Below are 20,745 nucleotides of genomic sequence, written 5' to 3'. Positions count from 1 at the left end.
GTGGTTCTTGGCACACAAAGTTACTTGGTGTCATAGTGGCAGTGCTTTCTTGATAGGTTTGTAAAGTCAGTTCTTAAGGAATGCATGTTTATTGTTTTGTTGATAAATTTAGGATTTTAATTAACCCATAAACTACAGCAATAGCTAATTGTTTTAAGGGTTTTGGAGTTGTTTTTTTTGGCTGAGCACTATATTGCGATTGTAGTCACCATAAACGAAAAGAATTATGCAGTGGTTGTAGCTGTCTCTGTAGTTCAGCATGCTAAATTCCCAAAACTCTTCCTCCACTGTGTATAGCAAACTGATTTAAACATTTAATTGAAAGCATGAAAATTCCACAATTAAAAGTCAAGAACCAAATGATAGTAGCCCTATATCCTTTATCCAAAACTAATCGTCTAATTTGTGCAAGTCACAAATAAAGATGGTGCCCGATATCTTCTAAGACTACTTCCATAAAGAAATGGATTCATGTTAAAACATTGTTCTTCTTCACTGAGAGAAGAACCTACACCCTACTCCATCTCCCTTGTACTACATGCAAATGTTGTTGCTAGTGCTCTTGCAAGAAAGGAGGGGATGTAATGGGTACAAGCATTTTATTTTATATAGGCCACCAGCACACTAGGAACATACCTGAATATGATATACAGGTTCGGGCTTTTCCCCGCCCCATCTTTTTAAAGAAAATAGTCATAGTGATTTTCTATGTACCACAGATTTTCTGTGTTGTTGCTGTAGGTTTGGGTTTGTTTGGTTTTTTTCCTCTTTCTGCATGAATATATTTTTGGCTGCTGTCCTGTGTTACAAGGCTAGATGGACTTTGTTTGGATATGACCCTTCTCTATGGAGCCTTATTCAATGGGATTGCAGCTGGGTTTATACTGCTGCAATTCTGCTGTCTGCTGTGTGCTTATTAACTGCACAGCATGAAGCAGGCAGAGTAAAGACAGTATTTAAAGATTTTTTGAGGTCACATCCACATCTGCTGTACCTCTGTGAAGTTTTTCTTTTTTCATGTTCCCCCAACTTGTAATTTCAGAAACAGCAGCATTCTGTATCTGGTAACAGTCAACAGCTGGCATCATGCTAGATACCACTCCTTGATGGTGCAAAGATATTTATCTTACTTTGTAAGTACAGAATTCAATATAAAGATTTAAATTGCAGCTTCAAGAGGTGAGTTTCCAAAAATTCTGTTTCTCAACTAAGCAACAGCTTCCTGTGCTTTTTGCTCTTGCAGGGAAACATCACTCATTTATTTATTCTATGGTAATTAGCCAAGAGCTGTATTAGTGTGTAATTTAAGATCTCCTGTGTCAAAGTGATGCCACCTTGGCTGCTTCCTGAGCTTTCTGCTCCTGGTGTTTCTCATTGTCAGAGCAGTCCCAGGAGACAGGAATGGATGCTGGGGAGATTTCTACCCTTGTAAGGATGTGCCAATACTCATTACTCCTGCAAAAGAGAGTCAGCATGTAGGGCCTAGGTGTGGGCACAGGGGTTGACCTAAGCAACCTGTAGAGAATCTGTGATTGCTTTTGCAGAGCACCTGCTTTGCTGAGACCAGGGCAGGAGCCACAGGGGGATGTGCAGACAGGTCCCTGTTGCTCTGTGCTGTCCTGTGGGGTACCTGCTGTGATGTATCACCAAGCCTTGTGGTCTCAGCCTGTGGGTCCTTGTTGCCCAAACTGTTTGACACGATTTACTGCTGCCTGTAACCAGCCACAGAGGCTGCAAACAGCTTATTTTGCTTTTTACTCCTCTTTCCAAATAATCATTATACCGCTGCCAGAGCTGACAGCGCTACATGAAGATGGATGGCACACATCACACACTTAACTTTTTGCAATAGCTCTAGGATATACTAGTAGTATTTCCAAATTTTGTGTTATGTTTTAGTTAGCATGATTTTAAGAATGACACACCTGGTTTTGCCCATGCAGCCATGCAAAGGAAACACAGTAATTTATTTCTAAGACTACTGCAGTTTTAGCTCAAAACATGACTGAAGAGTGCTCCTAATGTAGCACTGACAGTGACTGTGATTGTGTTTTCTTTTGAACTAGAGTAACTTGTCCATAAGGAGGCTTAGACACATGTGGAATATGAAAAGTTTTGTTCAGTTCTTAATCACTGATTCATATAATTCTTTTTGACCATCATTTTTTAGTTTTGGTTTTTCCTTTTTTTTTTTTTTTTTTAATAAAACAGGGATAAAAGATTTGATGCGGAAGTTTGCTTATAATTTTTTTCTCTCATTAAAAACCAGAAAAAAAGTGTAATAAAAATATATATATTGTATTTATTATAATTTATATAATATATGTAATCCTAAAATATATTATCTTTTTTTTTATTGGTGGGAAATTCTCTTAAACAGCAAAAACAATTGGAACAGCAATAGGTGGATATAATATATATCACAATTTGTGAGGACATGACTTAAACGATAAAAAGAAAAGTAAATCATCAGCTCAGAAAAAAACCACAGCACAGTTAGTATTATGTATGTAATAGAAATCATGTTGGCTTTTTGTACATATGAAAAATCAATTTTACTTTTCATGCACACAGAAATCAATGTACTATAGTGATTCTTTCATAAAGAAAAGTCCTTCTCCCTCTTGGTTTAAAATTTTCAGATGGAGCCAACTTTAAAGGGACTCATCAATACTTCATTTCTGATAAAAGGACAGATTTATTTTATAGTATCTGAGGCAGTTTCATGATTTGTTTGTGGTTTAATGAGGGTGTTGTGGTGGTAAAGGAAACCATTATTACTGGCAACAATCACATTCATTTCAAATGGGTGAAGCAATGCAATTCAGTGAGTAAAATTTGCAAATCAATGCTGTAAAAATGATTTGTTGTGCTTGACTTGAAAAGCTGATGTGTTTGTTGCCTATAAAACTGAGATGTAGTACACAGTGCAATGATAAGTGGATATATAGTAAATAGAAATAGATGGGATTTTTTTCTTGCATAAATTCTGTTTCAGCACCTATCAGAGATGCATCTGTATTTTATGTAATAAAGACGGTATCCTTATGTGTATTTTTTTTCATGAATGCTTTAATATTTTAGACAGAATAGACTTAACTGAAGGTAAAGCAACAGATAAATGTGACGTGTCAATAACACTAACTGTTAGACAGTAGTGACTCCACTGATTTTGCATGTTTTGGAAGACTATGCATGTGTCAAACTGATGACCTTAATTATTTGGTGTGTTTGAGAACACCCAAGTCAATTGTTTTGCGTTATCTTCGTACCTTACCTTGGCATCTGATTTAAATCTCCTGTTTTCACATATTACCAAGTAGATTAGGTATCATTATTATTTCCTTTTTTGCTCTCCAGTTTTTACTGTGATGAGTAACCAAGACCCTTTTCAGAAGGAAGACTGACAAATTTGGTAAAATGTTAACTTTTGATTTTGCAGACTCTGTGATGGTTCAGATTTGGCTTTACTAAGCTGATAAATAGTATCTTTTTCATTTTATTTCTATATAGGAGAATGTTTCAGTGTTTAGTTTTGTTCTGGAAAAGCATCTGCCTGTCCCATGACTAACATTTAAATCAAATTCTATTTGTAATGGTTTGTTTATTAGTTTTATGAGCTTCTAAATGTGAAGATTTGAAGAAGTGAGAAGAAGAAATTTAAAAACCTCTGCCAAGCATCCCTGTTCAAAACAGATTTTTTTTCCTGTTTGACGTTCTATTCAATTATCTTCAAATCTAAGTTTTGAGGATTTTCAAAGCATCTATTCTTGTCATCAACTATGGCTTTTAATGAACTGGATATCCTTCAGAATTCAAAACAAAACTATTATTTTCCTTCTCCAGTGTGCTTTGCAAACGTGTACTGGAAGATTCTAGCGTTGGTGTTACCACCTTCATGGTTTAGCAAGTGCTGTAAATAGAATCGTTATGGTCTGAGATTCCAGACCTGGTGAAATTCCAGATTATAGAGATGTCACATTGAAGCATAGCGGAGAAGGGCAAAGTCTCCACACAACCTCAGGTGCTGTGATGTAGGATGCACTCAGCTCTTCTGTATTGCACAGCTGTACAAGATTCTTCCAAAAATTCAGTTCAGACAAGATATTCTAATACCCCTTGTGACCAGACTACAAAATAAATTCATCTGGAAGATGATTTTAGGCTGGAGGAGAAAGGAGATTGGTCCTCATTCATGTGATCAAAGTTGATCCAAATTTAAACAGTTTGTAATACTGCTGACATCATGGCATTTGACCTCCCCAAGTCTCAGTCTTTGTGATGTTACAGTTCTTGCCTTTGACTTCCTATTTGTTCTTAAGACCCTCCTTGGAAAAATAGACCATATACAAATTCCCTTACAGTTTTTTACTTCCTTCTGTGTTCCATTCAAAATATAATTCAAACGCAACCTTATTTCCTAGGTTTCATCTAGCATTAGAAATAATTGCAATTTTTAATTAAGAGTTGCAAATAGAGGAAAACCAAGAAATGCTTCCATCAGTATGTTTCTTAATAGTTTCTGTAGTTTTGGTCACAGTACAAAGCTACACTGATATATTGTGTATCCTTCTGCAAAGGGCTCCTCCAAACAGTAAGAAGAGTAGTGTCTTTATAATAGTTTTGATTCCACATACAGCACCTTCAATGAGAAAACAAGACAGAAATGCATTGATTTAATGGTGTGCAAATATCTATAGGGTACTTAGGTTTATAATTGATAAGAAAATTTTAGGATTCCTGTGCACAAATTTTGAAGTTAAGAGAAAACCCACATTGTGACATTTATGTAAAATTTCATATTTTAGTTTATAGATACCTTGTAAAAAGTTCTTAAATAACTATTAATCTTTATATGAAGAAAAGCATTACAGAGTACTCCAGTGTTTGGTAGGGGATCTGATATGCTGAGACTTCATAGCACAGTTGCACATCTACAGAGATATCTGCAGAAACATTCACTGAATTTCACAGTCACACTCTTGTGCATGACGAGTATAGTTCATAGTGAGACAAGCTGCCTCAAGTATTTGGATTCAGCAATAGGATTTTTAAAAATCTAGTCTAGTGATCATCTTTACAGCTGAACTGGGTTGAGTTCAGGGCTGTACTTAAACATGGATATGGATAAGCTTGAAGTCATCTCTTTGTCAACATTTTGTCTTTGTGTTGCATAGATTTGGAAAGGACTGAATGTAAATAGAGACGTGAATAGAAGGAATATATTTTCCCAATAACCAGTTAAACTACAATTTTGTGCCTTGAATTTCTATTTGTTTGGTAATATGCACTTAAGGGCATTGCAGCTACAAGGAGCATATTTAACTTGTGAAGCCCAAGCCAGTTGACCTCTCCTAGTCATTGCTGCTTCAGAATAAATGGTATCAAATATCAGCTTATAGTAAGGCCATGCCTGATTGGGAAACTTCTTTCCCTGGGCCAAATTCACCATTTCCTCAGTGTCCTTTGTTCCTGTTCCAGGCTCAGCTAACTTGACACTCTCTGAATTCTCATCAAGAGTGTTAAAACTTGGTCCTTAAGCCATGTCACAGGAATTTCCTGTAAACCAAATCATTGTCTTCCCAGACCTTGATTAATTTTTTTTTCATATGTTCAGAATTTACCATGCCACACTGTATTGTACATGTCAAAACACAGCGTGTTTCAGAGGATGAAACAAACAGATAAAAAAATCAATAAATCTTTTTACAGTTTGCCACTAGGGATCATTACACAGTGTTTATTAGTTGTCTTTCTTACCCTTCAGATGTAAGAAATAACAAATCTGTCGAGTCTGGGTGTGTCAGACTGCTCTGCTGCCTGCTGTGAGGTATAGGCATGGCTGATGGGAGCAGCAGCAGTCCAGCCATGCTGGGGAGGCATCTGCTGTGGGCTGGTGCTGCATCATAACACACTGCAACATTGCTCACTAAACATTGTTTGTAGCCCTTTTCTGTCAACTTTCATGCTTCCTCAGCATGACCACTGATGATTCAGTGCCAGGTGCTGTAACACCAGCCCAGCCACTGGAGAAGGATGGGCACGCTGGCACTTAGGGCTTGGGAAGGTCAGCAGGCAGCTCAACTGCACATGGCTGCATGGCTTTTGCTCTCCCTCAGCCCCCAGACATGTTTCAATCTTGGAACTTCTCATCTGTCTCCTGCTTAACTGAGGTGCTCCCTGTTACATCCAGATCAGGTGACCAATGCACACGATTCAAGCCCATGTGTCTGATAATTTTTTTATCATCAAAGAGACAAATTAAAAACACAGTCGTAAGAAATTCTGAGATATAAAAGCATAAGGTACTTTTCTTCTTTCCTCATAATTTTTTCTGCCTTTTTTATTACTTCCCTACATCTTCTGGTTTGGTTTTCATACTGATTTTTAAATTCCAGTTTTACAGATCTTTGATAAGCGATGTGGATTAAAGAAGTCCTACTCGGATCTTTCATGAACAAGGAAAACTGACAATTTCTTTGTTTAAAATAGCAGTAACTAAGTGTTTGCTTACAAATTCATGCAAACAGTGTAAATGGGAAGGAGATAACATTTTTCCCCAGGGCAGTGGTCACAGCACCAGTCTGACAGAGTTCAAGAAGAATTTGGGCAATGCTCTCAGGCACACAGTGTGATTCTTAGGGGTGGGGCTGTGCAGGGCCAAGAGATGGACTCGATGATCCTTGTGGGTCCTTTTTGACTCAGCATATTCTGTAATTCTGTGATTTTATTCAGGTTGGTGAAAAAGGAGGTAATTTATTCTCTAAGCCTGGAGGAGTCCAACACATATTTTGTCCTAATGAAATGTATCACAAAAGAAAACTGGTTACATGTCTGTTTGTTTAAATGGCTGTTTAAAATTTCTTTTATATTTGTGATAATTTTCATTACGGCTCTTTATATAGACTTGGGAAGTGATGGGCTGAAAGCTGTTATCAAAACTTGGTAATGAAGACCAGAGGCAAAAATCTTAGACAAAGCAGGCAAATCAGCCAAATTAAAACAGAAGTTAAAAATGGTCCTTGTTTTAGCTATTCTCTGTGCACTAAAGAGGCTTCAAATAGACTTTTTTCTCTTGAGATCTAGGCCAAAATAGACAATCTGAAGTTGAAATTGTCACCACTAACCTACACTTTTCCTGCACATCACAGGTGATATTTACAGTCTTAAAGTTGTTTAGACGTGTCTATCTTATGTACAGGTTTTGTAATGTAAAGGAGAAATCTGTACAGGAGACAAAGCTGCAGCAGAGTCTCATTATCCACAAATGAAACTGGGCTTCCGTGTAAATCTCTCTTTAAAGTAATGTGATGTTTTTCTTTGTTTTGTGACTGTATCAAAGCTTAATATCTTTCATTCCTGTAATGTATTGTGTAAAGCATCAGACACATTAGGTTACCTGATATATTTTTGCTATTTTCTTTTTGACATGTTATCCCAAAAGGCAAATGACTAATCTGCACTGGCATATTCCCTGGTGACTTCGTATTTGCCGAATTAATTCATAACTCCAGTCCCTTCACATGCTGTTCTGTAGAGAAGTAGTTAGAGGTAGCAGGTGTGCCAAAGGTCTGAAACAAGTCTTGAGGGCAAAATTATGGGTAAAAAGGTTAAGGAATAAGAAATGCTTAACTGTTGCCTGCACAGGTGACAGGTGACTGATACCTCTATGACAGGATCCCAAGTAAGAGGAGAAATATTCCCTAGGGTGTGCTGTGGCATCCTAGTCCAGATTAGAGACACCTTTTAACACCTCCCGTGCACCAAACCTCACTTTTCTCTTTGCTATTTTATAGATGTAATACAGGAAAAAAATCTAGTTTGTTCTTGCACCCAGTAATTGAAAAAGAAGAGGGGGGAAAAAAAAGGTTAATGTTTCACCATTCAAAACCTTTATTACTTGAAATATTTAACACTGCTTTCTGCTCTTTATTCTCCAACTTGCCTATACATGTTGTTTTTTGCTATCATGCACCCACGGCATTATTGCAGCACTAGCTGGTGGAGTGGTGCTGGAGACCCATCACAGAACTCCTCTGCCTGCTGGTTCCACTCAACATAAGCAGGGCTGTGTCTGTTTAGTGGTAGCTTACTCAGATACTGGCTATGGCAATGCTTTCTGAAAAAACATTTGGAATTCTCAGCTGTGGAGTTCCACCTGAGCAATTCTTGTGCGGTTCCCTGATGCCCATTTTTTCATAATTAAGCCATCACACTCTGTTGTGAGTTGCCTCAAACCCAGTAGTAGAGAAATTCTTCTTCTAGAAAGTCAGTTAAGGCTGATAAAATAGTTAGAATTTTTAGATCAGTTTGGGGAAGAATTAGCACATATAAATCTATCCAGATTTGGGTGTGGCTGTCTAGTCTTGATGGATTTTTGTTACATAACTTTTCTGATACACAGATCTCCAGCATAAAAGCCCTCTGAAATGAGTTCTCTAAGAAGATAGCTAAAGCTATATAGAGAATGATGATTAAAAAAGTCTCCTCCTCTCTTTCCTCCCTCCATCCATCTGGAGCAAAACTGTGGCAGACTAGAGAGATACACATTACTTATTTTCTGTCATTATGATCTGGGTGGATTTATTTGGAATCTCTTGAGAGGATGCAGAACAAGCACATTTTGATTTTGCTTTTGGATTCTGTTAAAGAAGCATTTTCTGCTCATATCACAAAATGTGGATTTAGGTTTGCTTGTACCCTAGGGCAATCAGAAATCACTTTAGGGTCAAGAGAAGCTTTTCTGTGTGTTAAAATGTCATTGCTTCTAAGTATTGTATCTTACTACCTTTGAGACGTGGGATTGGAGGGTCTCTAGATTCTCACTGGATCATAGCACTGAATTTACCTCTTAAAGGCATTCAATGTCATACTGTTTTCAAAATTAAAATAGAGTTAGGGCTCCTGCTTAACCTTTTACTAATGATAATTTAGACATCTTTCAGAAGGATGAGAAGCACACTTTTAATATTATCATTTTTCAATCCCTTGCACATTCTTGATACATTCTTCACAAGAAAATTTATAAATACCAGCTCACACAACAGCAAGGTGTAAATACTTTGATTAATACCTGTATAATGTAACATATATGACCAGCATTTGTTCACTAGTCCTGAATTTAATATGGATATGTGACTAAATTGTAAAGATCATTGAATTTCACTTTTTTCCCCTCACAGTTTTTATCCCTTTATTCTTAAGGGAGAAGCATTGACTTACACTCAAGATAGTAAAAAGGTTAAGGAAACACAAAAGCAGCCTGTTTTCCATCAGTAAAGTATCCATGAACCGTGAAGAAATGAGCCAAATATTTGTACTACATCTTAATATAGTGCTATTTGTTCTATACATATTTATAAAAGGAGCCTTGCAACCACAGGGATTTCCCCATGCACAGAGTAACTGGGTAAAAGTTGTAATCCAGAATTATTTCTCAATTACGTTAAATTTGGAGATTGTACAGTCTTTTGATTGACAAGTGGACCAGTGTGTTTTGAAACTGCCACTGCAGATGTAGGATTTACCTTCATGTGTTACGGACACTGTGATATTTTAGTACACTCAGTAGAGATAGTGTTCCCTAGTAATTAGTCTGTATTAGAGTCTTGATTCATATTCCTAAACAGCAAGTCAATAGACTTTTAAACCAGCAGGAGTCAAACATACTAACATACATTTTGAAAGTTTGGGTTTTTTTGTGATAAGCATTTTTATGCTACTTCAGGTCATTTATTGCATCTTTTTACATAATAAGGGGAATAGTTCACATTCATTCTTCTAGGATTTCAAAAGATAAAGCCTGGATTATTTACTTTTTAATCCAGCATGGATCAAAATCCAACTGCTGCCACTTGCAAGTACTCATCAGTGCACTAAAATACTGTGCTAGTAAAATATCTGGTAGCACATAACTTCCAACTTTTTTAGGGTTTTCTTCTTCTTTCATATTTTAATCTTCTTCTAAGACACTTCCCTCTTGCAACAATGTTTTTCAGTGGCAGAAATTAATTGCAGCACTATGTACCCTACTATCCTGATATTTCCAGACATGCAGCATTGTTGCATGCCGTAAAAGAGCTGCTCTCAGGGCGTGGTAGGTGGTGACAATCAGACTTCCTAAAATTTAATTTTTTCGTCTTCTCCATTATGGGGATTTTTTAAAGCATCCAACCACTCTCTCCAACTTGTTTCCTGACCACTGTTTCTCAAAATGACTTTCACTCTCTTTACAACTTCCTCATCAGAAGGTTCTATTTTGGAAGAATGAACTGAGATACTTTGTTTTAGAGTATGTGTAACCAATTCTTTAGTTTTCCTTTATTCAAAGCAACTACTAGAGCAGTCAATCATGCTGTATTGGAAATTAGATCATTTGAGAAATGCATGACAGAGACTGCAAACAGCAGCCAACAGATGACACAGGCCTTTACATACCATACAAATTGCTTATGATGGAATAGTAGTGAGTAGTGAGCCCATTAAATACTCAGTAGCAAGTCTGGGAAAATGCACCAATGTTTTGGCTGTTGCAGAACTTTCAAACGGGGGGATATAATTCTTGAAATTGTGCGTCATGTTCTTCCTATCCCTGCAATGCCATCAGCTGTGAGTCGAGCAAGAGCTGGCTTGATTATGGAAACACAGCTTGCTGTCCTGCCTAGGACTATTAAAAAAATAATTATTTTGGTATCAGAAATCCAGGGTAAACGTGTTTATTATCCACAGACAGGCAAATTTCAAGGCCAAGCTGGAGTATTCAGTGCCATCGCTATCCCAACAGCAACTCTTTTGGGTCCAGACTGGTGTCTACCTCATAAGAATGTAACAGAGACAACACAGAATTATTTACTGTTGGAAGAGGTACAAGCTGGTTCAGCAATAGAAGTATCACAGGATGATATCCAGATCCTAACTCACCAGATATTGCTGCTGTTGCTGCAAGAAATCACAGAACTAACAATGCCTACATGTGCTACTCAGAGGTGACCTGCTGGAGCAGATCAGCAAAGAAAGGCAGATACACACTTTGGCACTCATTTTAACTCCCTGGAGCATGAGGACATTGCATAGCAATGTCGGCCAGTGGTTTGGGCCAGCACCTCCACCTCCACCACCATCTGAACACAAGAAGAGTCATTGTTTTCCTTCCTCTCCCATAGTAAGACAAAAAAAATTTTTTTTAGAAAAAAGTGAGACAACAAGCCAGTCATCACTCCATAAAAATGTAAATAACAGTGCACTGGTATAAAAAAAATCTAAAATTAATCTCACAGGAACTGTTGCTACTGTTTTGTTCTTACAACATTCTGTAATTTGTCTGATTATTAAACCGAAGTGGAACATGTAAGCAGTTTCCTTTGCACTTGGCTTTTAGTTTTGAATACAAAAATACATGTATTTTTGTGTAGGCACGCTACTTTTGAGGAGTTCTTACTAGTATGCTTGAAATGTGGCATAGTCCAAGTATCCAGTTTCTGAATTCTTTACAGATAAACTTTGAGATCTTCACCCCACTTAAATTAACTTAAACCAGTAATGTTCCATATACATTTCTATTTGTTTCCTTTGTGAACATGTTTGCTTTTGACTACATTATGAGCCTCTGATAAAATGTTTTCTTTGTGAATCCAGATTTTTTTGGTTGACTTTATTGCTTTTTGGATTTTTTGGATTTTTTTGAAGGCATAACAGGAAGACCATAGCCTACAACAAACACCACTACACACAAAATTCCAGGAAATGGCTTGTTGGGCACAGGATGTTTTCGGCATACTCCTCTTCATAGGTTGAGATTGATTAACAATTTTCCACCCTGTGTACCTTCTTTTACCACCTACATGCCTCAAACACAAAGTGGCTACCTTGAAATAGAGAGTCTTTGTTTCTGACATTTACAGTGGGGAGAGAAGTGTTGGCAGTTTGTGATGGGACACTGAAAATCAAATGCTGAAGCAATAAGGAGTGATGGTTTTTCTTATTTTTTTATTGCTTGTGGTGCAAAGTAATGCTTGCAAACTGCTGGTTTCCTTTTCCAGCTTTCTCCATAGTTCAATGGAGTCGGAAAGAGCTCCTGGTTCTTTATGAACTCTGCATCTTCTGTGCTTCCTTGCTCTATGGAGTCTTCCTTGCCTTTTGATATTGGGTAGCCTTTTTCTGGGTGTCGCAGGAGTATTCCTTGTTCCTGGAATGGCAGTGATCCCTGTACAAAATGGCACTAAGCCCTACATAGCGTTGTGGCAGCACTCCTTTGTTTATGTCCTTTGTTTTCTTGTTTCAGATCTTGACTTTCCCCATGTGGTGAAAAGCATCTTCCATTAGATTTTCTGTCTTTTTTTAAGTGTCCAAAGGAACATCTATATTCCCTCTGATTTCTGGCAGCTGACTTTCTGTACTATTTTATATCCTCTGTGAAAACAGCCAGGATGCCTTTCCCTATCTAGGGCAGTAGCATCTCCTTGTGGTTGTCCCCTTGATGACCTAGGCAAAGAAGGGGCATTTCCAAGACAGAGTGGCATCTTAAAGCTTGTGAATTTATAGTCATTTAATCGTTGGGTAGCAGAGTTGGAAGATCTGCCAGCAGTGCCAGTGTTATGGACACAATGGCATTGCCACACTGGCAATAGAGCTGTTTGTGCTGCCAGACACCTGCACAGACCATCACAAGGCACAAGAGTCAATCAGAGGGTCACATAACTCCAAGGATTGTTATTACCTTGCTTGCAGAAGGTCAGAGTTCAGCTGTCAGGGCTTAAATTAGACTAGAATACGTGTATGCCCTGGGCCATGCTGATAGAAGATACTTCACAGCATAAACCATATCTGATATATTTTTTGGAAGAAATCTCTCAAGATAATTCCTCAAATAGTTCTCAGCCTACATTTCTCTCTTTAGATGTCCTTGGTTGCTTCATAATCTTCCTTTTGGGGGTATGTTTGATACCAGTCCCCAGGGTGCTTGTGTTCCTATCCCACTGATGGCAGCTCTTGTTCAAAGGACATTTGTAGCAGCTATTTAATTCTGTGTGGGGAGCAGAAGCCTTTGAAATGGATGGAGTTGTGGTGAACTGTCAGAAAAGAGCATTAAAGAAGCACTTTTCCTGTATTTAGAATATTGTTAGCATTTTGCATAATTTAAACATTTGGGTAGTCATGTTTTACTTATTTGAACGCTACTTACTATGACATGCCTTGCAGTGGAGCTGTGAAGGGAGCAGTGATACTTCAAAATAACCCAGTTTACTTCGGCAATATCAATTTCTGTGAAAAGGACATGATCTGAGGGGATTAGGCTGTGCTCATACATTGCTAAAAGTATTAGTCAAGAACAGCAAGTAAAAATATCAATTTATTTCCTTCTGTCCCTCTCCTTCTTTCTTTGGTATTTCTGCTAGACAGGTCTGTCCTCACACCACTGACTGGGAAGCAGAGGTTCTCATGGTTCAGAGGGTATTCCGTGGTTTTGAAAATTGCAGGTGAAATTAGGAAGGAAGAAGCCAGAGGAATTTCAACAGTGGATGATTTTACTAGAATTAAGAGTAAACATAACTGACTCTAAAAGGGATGAACAGTTTTGTAAATGTAGCTGCATATTCTGAAGGGTCTGGCCAGAAGTATTCTGACATCCTATGACCCTCAGCTGCTTTTTGTGAATCAGCATGCTGAAGGTGTCTCTATATAGACTGATGCATAAACTCTTGCCATTTTACTGCTTATTATAATTTTCTAAAAATTAAAAAACCAAAATAAAACAAAAAAAGACAAAAAAGAAAAAAGAAAAAAAAAGTTGTCCAAAAGACCCAAGCCTGCCCTCTAGTTGATTATTACTAGTCCTGCAGATAAAATTAGGGAATCTTACTTTCTGGTTGTCTGGTTTTGTGCTTGGGGTTCTTGGACTCCCATAGGAAAACAGCAACTGATTCTGTTGTTTTTTCAGAGATATCTTTTGACTGAGCTTCCTGATCATAGATATTTGACTGTGCAGTTCAGATGACTTCAACCTGGAGTAATGGATGGAAAACGGTTTAAAGAGAAAACCTGAAGCATTTCAACAAGCTTGTGGACTGAGGAAGGACCAGCAGCTGTATTTACCTTCACAGTGGGATAAAAGCTCTAGAGGGCCAATGCCAATTGCCTATGTCTCTTCCTCTCCTTAATTGCTAAGATGTTAAAACTGGACACTTGCTGTGCCAGAGAACCACAGGAAAACCTTGTGTGTGGGAACTGGACAGGAAGGGTTAGCTATGTAATAATGCAGGGCATCACCTGAATTCAAATCTGTCATCCCCCTTGACTAGGTACCATCAGGATTGATTTCAGATAAAAGCCAGTGGTGAGTAAAGTGTGTTATTTTTTTCTGTGCTTGTGCAAAACAGGGTGTCATGCCTTATTAGACTAAGAAACACCCAGGTTTGCCCTAGACTTTAGATATCCCATTGGCATGTTAAACTCATGAGTTCAGTCCTTCTATTCCCCAATTCAGTGAGAGAGGATAGAGGAGTCACTAGAAAGTCTCTTAATTTGGCTAAATTTGTTTTCTGAGCCTTCAAAGTAGGATCCAACTTGGACATCATTGATGCAATGAATTCTGGCATAATCAATCTTTTTACTAGGGCAGGACATCAGTGTTGAGATGATAAGGTTCACATACTCAACTAGCACATCTTTTTTACCATCCATTTGAATAAGAATGCTCTTGAAATGGTTGTGATTACTTCGTAGTTTCAAAATTAAAACTGTGATCTATTTAACCAAAACTAAAATCTCTATTCAACTAAACTTTTTGAGAGAAATCAATTTCTTCTACAAAATACTTAATTTATGTTTAGTTTCCAAAAATAATTTTTAAAAACACCTTAAGTCTCAAATATGTTTTTTTTTTCTTTTTTCAACTATCAGTTTCAATCAGTTACAACACAAAAGAGATACACTCTTGGCTTCTAGTGCTTCATCTTTGACACTCTTGTTCCTCTTGTGTACTGAAAAAATTGCAGTCAGTGCATTGTGTGCCATTTGGTTTGACAGGGTCAAAAACTTCTGAAAAGCTGCAGCTGTAGGTTGCCATCCCTCTATTTGTAGCGGCACCCCCCAGGTGACTGTGCAGCACCCTCAGGAGAGAGTGCTGCTCAATTTCTCACACATAAATCCTCACTCTTTCACTCACATGTTCAGATTGTTTCAATATGAGCATTTAAAAAAATTCATAAAGATGTAAAGTTTCAACATAAGTATGAGACTGTGAAGTTATGACAAGACATTGGCAATGGGAAGTCATCAGGCAGAATATATGAAGCAATTAAAAAATATATAACCAAATGTATTAATAGCATAAAAATTCATACATCTGATGAACTAATAGAAAATTTATAAGAAAAATTATGTGAAAATAGCAAGATCTACATTATCTTCTAGCTAGTTGTCAGCCCAATTTCAAAACACCTCTCTATAATAACAGCTCAGTCTTTCCATATTGCAGCTCTTTCTTGATATAAACATTTAAGCATCCAGTGAGATATGGGACACATTTTCAAGTTTATCCTCTAAAGCCCTCTAAAGGATAAATCTTTTTAAAATGGATTTAGCATCAACTCAGTTTGATAGATATTTATTATATAAAAGACCTATCCCACCTGCTATTTTCCTTTGTCAAATAGGATTATTCTTATTCTTGGTTACTTGATAATACTTTCTTAAATGGATTGTGTTCATTTAGACATATAAATTACATTTTTTTTCCCCGAGTTCTTTCCTTTATTTTTAGTGTTTGGCCACAGTTAACAGCCTAAATATATTTAGTGTACAAAATTTAAATAAAATAGGAATGGCAGCTGTCCAATGCAGCAGTGTAGCTTAGCATGATGAACATTAATAAAGAAGATAACAAGTCTATTAGCTCTTATTATTTCTTTGACAATGTGTGCAATTAAATGTAGGACAATAAAGAGAAATTTAATTGTTGAAAAGGCATTAGTCCAACTAGTTTATCAATATTAGGTTATAATTTTAGAAATGTGAATCCTGTTATTTTTAATTATGTCCGTTTCTATCTACTTGAGCGCCCCTTTTTCTACATACTTATTGCGATGTGGAATTTTTAATTTTGTTCTCTCTTCATCAACCTTTCTGTATTTGTTTCAAAAAGTGTGAATGAACGAATCAATCCTTTCAACCTCCTCTGTGCCTTTCTTCCAAAATTATTCCCATTTAGCAGCATGAAGGAGCTTCAAGCTGCATAGGATTCTCTCAAGAGAATAATCAGCAAAGTCATGTGGTTTAAGAAATCAGTTCTATGAGTACAGCAATGTATAACCATGATGTCAAATTCTTCATAAAAAGTTGTGCTACACATGCTCTCTAGGATGTACCTTACATTCCTACAAACCAAGTCTCTTTGGGCCCTGCATTGGGGAAAGTGCCATTAAAATCTCCTACTTTGTGTGTTCCAAGGGGCTTTCTCCAAAGCATGTGCTTTTATTTTACATTTACTCCATGCATATTTTCTTTAATATTACTTTCTTATATCAGAGTGAGCACATTTTAATAAACTATAGTGTGTGTTGTTGAGATCCTAAAAACTTAGCTTTCAGTTAGTTGTTAATGGAGGATACTAATATAGGGCCATCTTCAGGTCTGGGGAAGGGTTGCTCTTGGTAAGTTATTGTTCCTTTGCACTATATCCCCAATCCCATGAAGACTTAGAGAAACTTTCAATTTAGTATCAACTAAATTTAATTAGTGTTGTTATCCTGTTAGATGACATTGCTAATTAAAATTTAAATTAGCACTGTTGGCTATACTTCCCTCCTGAAAAAAAATAATGCGAACTCTGAAAGTGTGAAATACCTGACCACTCAAAATGAGTATATTTTATATTTTTATTATCATGAATGACTTGTATGAATGACCAAAATTACCTATTTAAAATTTATATATTTTTGAACAATGACATCTGAACTCTTTTTTTGTAATTTTTACTGATTTTTTTTTCCTGACTTGCTCTGTGGTGATACAAAGGAAACCTTGGATGATATTTTCAGTGTAGAACCAGACACAGTGCTGCAAATACAGAAATAATGTAAAATTCATGAATAAAATTATAGAAAATATAGAATAATAGAAATAGAAAAATGCAAAGGAGATAAATGCAAATGATAAGGACATCCCAAGATTTGATGAGATTGCTGATTGCTTTAGGATGGAAATGGACTAGGAAGACTGAGTTTTTGATTTTGTGATGTTTGGGCTGCATTTCACCCTGAATTCAGAATGGTTTAGAAATTATCTGCTCCTTCTTTTCAGTCCTCAGACTTCTGCATCCTCTGGAGCATAAAATCTATCTTGGAAATCTTCTCTCTGTTAGAATGGAGAGTTTATATCCCAATTGCAATTTGGTTTTTGCCTCTCATAAGATAACCAGAAATAATATCCAATTTCCTGTGGTTTTGCAACCTTTTGGGATTTAGAAAAATTGAAGCATTTTGTTGAATTTTTGCAGAGGTATATTTTTATCAGATACTCTGTCATATCAAGTTATTTCTTGCAAAGCTGTTGTGTGGACTCTTTTCCTGGTTGAACAGATACTGCTGTGGCTTGAACAGTTTCAGTCATAGAGTTTTTCTCTGTGGGCACACAATAAATTGTAGAAACATTTTCTGATTTCATGGCATAACCTGTGATGATAATTCATGTTAAAATGAGTTTCAAAAAAATTTTTTTCACATCTGAATGCTTGGCTTCTTCTGGAAGCCAAAGGTGCCTTCATAACTATACATAAGGGATTTAGCAGTAATGGAATATAAAAAGTATTTTTATTTTTAACATTCAGACCTTGTACAAAATAGTCATATAAATAAGGAAAAATTGATTTTAAAGTTGTTCAGTCTTTTTGCTAGGAATATTTATTTCCTTACCACAAACAGCATATGTCTTTGAAGTTTTTGTTAAAGGGATGCCTATGTATCAATTTTGTATTAGCTCTTCCTTTTTATAATAGGGTGATAACACCATGGATATTAGGGGAGGGCAAAGGGAAGATCACTTCAGAGCATTTCCCCTAAGTGTAGGGCACAGCCTGTGACACACAAACAACCCTATTCAGTCAGACATTTTGACCAGTGAACCTTGAATCAGTCCTCAAAGATACGTGATATACATCTTCCAAAGAGATCTGTGATGAAAGAACAGATAAGTGCAATGATGGCCAGCTCCAAAGCTGCTTATTCCCACGCTTCCAAAGGTAAAAGAATGGCCATGAGAAATGAAAACACCTTTCCATCACTGACCCGTCCATGTTTTGTAGAGAGATAAAGCAACCTCCACTTGGTTTTGGATTATTTAAAGTCCAGACTACAGTAAGCCCTATGCCAAAGCACTATACATCGAGAATTCATGCAAAATTAATCTCCACTGACCTTCTGTCCTGTTAAAAGTTTGCATTTTATATGATACTTAATCTCTGTTTTAGAATTTTTATTTTCATTTTGTCCCTAAATAGCTGGGTCTCCCTGTGCATGTATTAAGGCATTTTGTCTCAATTTGCCCCACTTGCAAGCAGTTTACCCAGTACCTGTCTTCCTCATTTAGGGTGTTCTCCAGGAGAGATATCATTGTGACATGTCTTAATTTTTTCAGTCAAAATTCTGTAAAGTATCAAGATGCTTTTACAAGTTGAAATATGGTATGTACAGGCACAGTTTCTTTTCCTTTGTCAGCCACCAAATTTAAGGTAATGAATAAATTGGTACTTCTTGGGAAAAAAACCTCCAAACATTTTCCCTAGTATAATGTTAAATTGACTACTTAAATGCCTAAGTTTTAATTACAAATTAAATCCAATACAATATTTGCTCTGATTGTTTTTTTCTTGCCTGGTGATTGATGCACCTGAATGTCGCTGTGTTAACTGACATGCAGTCAGTCCATTTGCCCTTTTCAAATATTGGCACAGCTCTAGAATGACAATTTCCCTACTAATACCTATTTGTACTGAAAATGAGAATGTTTGCTGGAAATTCATCTTAGACAGCTCTTTCACTTTTTAGAAAAACAATGCATGTTCAGCTCTTTTCTGCAAGAAAAGCTGTCAGGTGTCTGTAAAGACTTCTGCGATGTTTTGATTCTGTAAAATGGCACAAAATCTAGGGGATATGGTTCTTGCCTCAAAGATTTTACAAAATACATTACTTGTCAGTCATGCATATTAGCACATACCTACAAACACTTCTTTTCTTCTCCATGGGGAGAAACAGTGATGTTACATTCTGTCTCTCAGCAGAGATGAAAAAGGGGCTGACAAGAGAAGTCTCCTCCTCATTATAAGCACCATTTCAACAAACCTGGGATGTTCCCCATGTTTTGTTCCTGAGAAAATTTTCTCTGTTTTTAGTATTTTGTAGTCTATAGGGTTTCTTAGATTCCAGAATTGCTGGCAGGTTTCTGTGTCACTGGAGTTGAGACTTCAATGAGCCCACATTTGCTCTCTAGCTGAAAGTCAGCAGCCCACTGGGAGGATATATATTTATATCTACATGAAAGCAGACTTCCTATGCATTTATTACACACTTAATTTGGTGTGAAAGGTTGCATTTATTTTGCAGTTGTGATTTTGGAGAAAAGGAGCCCTTTCAGTAATTGCCGGAAAGTTTTACATTTGCATTGTACCATGTAGAGTTTGGTACAGATAGTCTGTTCACAGATTGGCCTGGCACACATTACAGAAATCAGCAGAAAATTTGGATTCAGTGTGAATCCAATGTACGAATATAATGTATCTAATGTAAAAGCAGAATTAAATATCCAATAAGCAATAGGGAAGTGTAATTAACTTTCCAGGTGGGGAACTATTACCAGATCCAGTATTGTATGCAGTCTTCAAAGTGGTTCAAACTTAATTGATAACATGAAAAATTCTTAAAATAAATGGATATAAGTCCATTAACCAATTTATCGGAACAATATCATACAGTGAATTTTTAGGGCTGGTTTTATGATGGAACTGAGTCTTAGAAGTTGTTTGATGTCATCTTTACTTGAATATCTCTGTACTAGGAACTATTCAAACAGAAAAATTGGATCTAGCAGGTTACCATATCTCTGAGCTTTTGTGTGTTTAGTTACTTTGAAATTTCTGTGAGCTTTGGCAAAAGAGGAGGAAGGAAGAAGAAGGGCAGGGACATGTGTACAAACAGCATCATGTTGACACAGAAGTATAAATTTTGTGGTCTTCACTCTTTCAATGATTGCTATCTCTCTAAACTGGAAGCTGGAGACAAATGTTGATGAGAGACCATCAACATGTCCAAAAGGCTATACAGCTTTCAAATGAAAAGCAGAAAACCCTTTAAAAAATTAAATCTTATCTGCAAATTGTTGACCATACATATAATTGTATATGACCATATAGAAGCAGATGTTCGATATGGCTGTGACAAAATTTCTGGATGGTCTCTGTATTCACATTTATGTCAATCCTTATTCTATTTTGGCACTTAAATTGTATCTTTACAATAGCTTCTCCTTGTCTGTCTGAACAAGAAGCAATTAATTTCTTGTTGAAGTTCAGAAAAATTCCCTTGTATGTTATGCCACAAACTGCATCTCTAATCCTTAAAAAAAGAACAGTGTGGGCAGATGATTTCACCTAAATAAAGGGTTTTTGGGGGAAGTCAGGGGACTCCATGTGGGTGTAATGATCTACATTTATGCACCTGTGGACCTCAAGACTCAGGAAATTTAAGGCATTAGAAG

At 36.8% G+C, this 20,745-nt stretch overlaps 1 protein-coding gene across 3 annotated transcripts in view; it reads left to right on the top strand.

Annotated features, from left to right (window-relative positions):
- FGF14 (fibroblast growth factor 14) overlaps window positions 1–20,745 on the top strand; it is a 375,532-nt gene that overhangs the window by 315,070 nt on the left and 39,717 nt on the right. The window lies entirely within an intron of this gene.

The sequence above is a fragment of the Catharus ustulatus genome, chromosome 2 (genome assembly GCF_009819885.2).
Source record: "Catharus ustulatus isolate bCatUst1 chromosome 2, bCatUst1.pri.v2, whole genome shotgun sequence".
NCBI lineage: Eukaryota > Metazoa > Chordata > Aves > Passeriformes > Turdidae > Catharus > Catharus ustulatus.
Note: the sequence above shows the minus strand (reverse complement) of the source record. Positions and strands in the feature narration are given on the sequence as shown.